The sequence below is a fragment of the Neltuma alba genome, unplaced genomic scaffold (assembly GCF_004799145.2).
Source record: "Neltuma alba isolate B1F8T4 unplaced genomic scaffold, ASM479914v2 tig00011735_pilon, whole genome shotgun sequence".
NCBI lineage: Eukaryota > Viridiplantae > Streptophyta > Magnoliopsida > Fabales > Fabaceae > Neltuma > Neltuma alba.
In genome coordinates, this window is record NW_021636363.1 from 34,051 (window position 1) to 38,559 (window position 4,509).

Sequence of the window (4,509 nt, forward strand, 5' to 3'; positions counted from 1 at the left end):
GAGTCGCCTAGAGTTTAACTGAAAACTTGGTTACTTCTTCATGTTTGTGCGCTTTCTTTTTTCCACATTTGGAAATGATTTCGTGTTCCATAGTGTCTCATATGTGTTCTTTGACTTAGGTGAAAGGTGCGTGGCTTTCTCTTTGGTTGCATTCTTTTTTGGTGGAAGAATGTCGTCCTAATGAAGGGTTATTCATTCCTGTTCTTCTCCTTTTAATTTGAGCTTTTTCCCCATGTATTTGACATAAGGGTTTTCATTCCTGAAATTATCCGCTTTAGATTTTGTGTGTGTGTGTGTGTGTTTTTTTTTTTTTTGGGGGTCCTTTCAAGTTCATGTGTCCTTCTTTTCGATGTGTAGGTGTTTAAATGGAGCTTTGTGTTGTTGCAGCTGGTTTACAAATGTGTCTATCTTGATTTGGTTACACCTTGCTGGTTGTGGCTTTTATCCTGTACGCTTTCATTTGGGTGAACGGAAGTGATTCCACTTGGATGGGTTATTCACTCCCCAACTCTTTCTTTTAGATCTTGAGCTTTGATTTTTCCCCTAACTTCAATTTGAAGTGTTTGCTTTTGATATTCAGGTGACCAATTGGGGATTCAATTTGTTGCATTTGGTTAATGTCTTGATAAATTGGCTAGGGTTTCACAATCAATTTGGTTACATGTTCCTTCTTATGCCTTTTCTTCTCTACTCTTTTTAGAATTGTTTCTATTTTTCATAGTTTGTCATCCAGGATTATGGCCTTGAAGTTTTTTTCATAGTTTGTCATCCTAGAACTTCCAGCAAAACAGAAATGGAACAGCGCTTTTCCCTCAATTTTAGTCATGATTTGGCCATTGAAAAAGCATCAAATTAAAGCCTAAACATACCTTAAGGAGTCTTGGATTAAAGCTTGATGATTAGCCTTGGATTGGAAGTGGTTTGAAGGGTATTTGGAAGCCAAGAAATAGTTGTACAGAATCTCCCCTCTTTTGTCAATTTTTGTCCGAATTTTGAGTGAATTATGGGGGTATTTATAGACCTCATTTGCTGTCCAAAAACCTACCCTTGGGCAGCTATTTCTGCCCCAAAATTAAGTGCATAAGTCAGTCAAAATGAGGGGGCAAGAAAAAATAGGGATTCATCATGAAAAGAAATGGAATTTTTGAAGCTCTTAGCTATTTTTCCTAATAGGGGACAAGAATTTGGGTATTATGTGAGCAAATGAATTTTTAAATTATCCTAATCAATTCCATTACTTCCTAACCAATTTTTCCCATTTAGTTCCCTTCTAACTAAGCCCAAAACCGTGCTCTCCAGCCCAAGAAACATCTGGAGCAAGTGGGTGGAAAAATCTCAACTATTGGATCAACTCTCTTGAAATTAAGTCAAAGCATGTGTGGCTGAGATTGGCCCCTCATTTTGGCCGACTTATGCACTTAATTTGGGCAGAAATAGGTGTCCAAGGGCAGGTTTTTGGGCAGCAAATGAGGTCTATAAATACCCCCATAATTCACTCAAAATTCGGACAAAAATTGCCAAAAGTGGGGAGATTCTGCACAACTATTTTCTTGGTTTTGAAATACCCTTCAAACCACTTCCAATCCAAGGCTAATCATCAAGCTTTAATCCAAGACTCCTTAAGGTATGTTTAGATTTTAATTTGATGCTTTTTTAATGGCCAAATCATGACTAAAATTGAGAGAGAAGTGCTGTTCCATTTCTGTTTTGCTGGAAGTTCTAGGAGAGGATAGTAATTTGAGTTATGAGCTTGTGTATTATGGAAAGGAAACCTCTTAGGGTGCAAGAACATTGTTTCGGCCAAATCAAGAACTCAAGGATGGGATTTGATTCCATGTGTTTTAATGGTTCCAATGGATTTGAAATGTGATTTTGTATAGGTTTGTGCTATGAAAGTATGTTTTACTTCACTGGAATCAAATGTGGAAATTTAGGAACCTAAGGGGAGGTGTTCGGCCATTTAGAATTCATGGACTTAGGATTGGATCTTGATGGTTTTTAATGCTTCCAAATTCAATTTCTCCATATATCTCTATACAAAAACACCCAAGGGACTCTGTTTCATAGTGTCTTATCCAAATTTTATGGCTTTCAGTTCGACTTGTTGGCTTTTTTAAGTGTTCGATTTTTAATTGTTCTGGTTTGACTTTTAATATCTTGGTCTTTAACTGGAGCCTTATTTTGTTCCGGCTTGCGTTCCGAGGGTCTCACAAAAAATTTGGCTACATCTCGCTGCTTGTGCTTTTCCTTCTTTACTCTTACGGAAATGATTTTATGTTCCTCAATGTCTCATCCAGAATTTATGCCTTGATAGGTGTTTTTTCTCTCCTTGGAAGAGCATGGCTTTCGCTTTGGCTGCTTTCTTTTTGGTGAAAGAATGTGATTCCAGTGAATTATTCATTCTGCAACTTCTACTTTTAGATTTTGTGCTTCTTCATCATTTTTATTTTATTTTTTAAAATTTCATTTGTTCTTGTTCAACATCTGATATGTAGGTATTTATGTGGAGATTTCTTTTGATGCGGCTGGTTCGAGCTGTGACTTGATGAGTTGCATGTGTCACAAAAAAATTTGGTTATTCTGTCCACTCATGGATATATGTTTATATTTATACATATTTTGGTGTCTCATCATCTTGGTCATTGATTTGATTTTTGTTGTGACATAGGTGAAAATGGCATCCCTTTCCTATCGCTGGGTTTAGAGGAATTGATTCCATTGAGAAGTTTCATTCACTCCCTAAGGACTCCCTCCCCCCCCCCCCCAAAAAAAAAAAAAAGTTAAATTTTTTTTTAATTGTCTTTCGGGATCTGTCTGTTTAATTTGTTCCTTATTATGATGGAGCAGGTTAACAGTGGGTTTCGTTAAGTTGCCTTAAAGTTATGCAAAGAACTTGGTTACTTCGTCTTGCTTCTGCCTTCCCTTCTAAACTTTTTTTAAATTATCCCGTATCTCTCAATTTTTGTATGTGTATGGCCTTAATTGGTGCCTTTTGCCTCAGGTGAAAACAACGTCCTTGGGTTCGTTTGGGTGGAAGAAATTAATTCCACTTAGAAGGGTTATTCATTCTGGAAGCAGTTCCTTTATATTGAGCTTTGATTTTGTCCTTAATTTTTCAATTTCAATTGTTTTTGTTTGCCATAGTTGAGAAGAGCATTCATCATCGTCTTTAATTTGGAGGTTTTTTTTTTGACGTAGGTGAAAAGAGCATCACTTTCCACTTGGGTTCATTTGGTTTATAGGGGAAGTGATGATTCCGCTTGTCATTCACGCTTGAGTGACTCCTTTTTCATTTTGATCTTTTGAAGGAAAGATTTTGTTTGACTTCTGATATCTGTTTAATTTGTGGCCTATGTTGCAGCAAGTTAATAATGGGTCTAGATGGCTGCCTTGGAGTTTCTCAAACAATCTGGTTACATCCTGTCGTTGGGGGTTCACTCACTCGAGTGACTCCTCTTTAGTTTTGATCGTTTTAAGACAGTTTTTGTTTGACTTTTGATATCTGTCTAATTTGTGGCTTATGTTTCTGCAAGTTAATAAATAAGCTGCCTTGGAAGTTTCGCAAATGATCTGGTTACATCTTCTTGTTGGGTTCATTTGGTTTACAGGAAGTGATTCCACTTAGAAGTGTCATTCACTGATTCCAGGTGGAAGTGTCATTCACTCGAGTGAATCCTTTTTAGTTTTGATATTTTTAAAAGATAGTTTGTTTCACTTTCAATATCTGTTTAATTTGTGGCTTATCTTGCAGCAAGATAACAATGGGTCTAGATAAGTTGCCTTGAAGTTTTGCAAATAATGTGGTTACATCGTCCAGCTCATGCCTTTTTCTTGTACACACTTGATGGTACTACTATTCCGTCTTGCGGAGTGTGTCATCCATGATGTATGGCGTTTTGTTGAAGCTTTTTGGCTTAGGTGGAAAGAGTGTGGCTTTCCTTTGTGGGTTCGTTTGGGTGGAAAAGTAATTATGCGTGAAAGGGTGTTATCCTTTCTGGCTACCAGCATTTTGAACCCGTGTTCAAGCAATTCAGTGCCGAGCAATGAACCACAGTACCAAAAGTCAGCTGGTTGGGTTTGATTTTCCCCTTGCTCTCAATTTAGATTGCTTCATTTTGACCTCCGTGACTTTGGTCATCAATTGAGGTTTTTGTTGCAGCTGGTTAACAATGCGCCTCTAGGGTTGCCTGATTTTCGCAAAAATATGATGTCATCTTGCTTCTGCTTTTCCTTGTATACTTCCTCCGTCCGTTATTATAAAATCTAATTTTTTAAATGGATCTGTTTCCTTTTATAAGATTGTCTTTGAGTTTGTCTGAGTATTTAATGCATTAATACTTATTTTATCTCTAATTTAATACATTCTCTTTTTTATTTGTTTTATTATTATTCTCTCATATTTACTCATTTATATGTAGCGGTATATTTGAAAAAAAATAGTATTTGTTACATATTAATTGTTTTTAACTAATTTTAACTATTTTTATAAATCATGTAATTTAGTTAAAA

The 4,509-nt window shown here is 36.3% G+C and overlaps 1 long non-coding RNA gene across 2 annotated transcripts; it reads left to right on the forward strand.

The window, feature by feature from the left end:
- Positions 1-2,787: 2,787 nt before the first annotated feature.
- LOC114717375 (uncharacterized) lies at positions 2,788-4,208 on the forward strand. Of its 2 annotated transcripts, XR_003737707.1 has the most exons (3): positions 2,788-3,964; positions 4,006-4,070; positions 4,160-4,208. It is a non-coding gene; the product is annotated as an uncharacterized LOC114717375 (long non-coding RNA). The 2 variants fall into 2 exon arrangements; XR_003737706.1 differs by lacking the exon at positions 4,160-4,208 and having other exon boundaries at positions 4,006-4,085.
- The last annotated feature ends 301 nt before the right edge of the window (positions 4,209-4,509 follow it).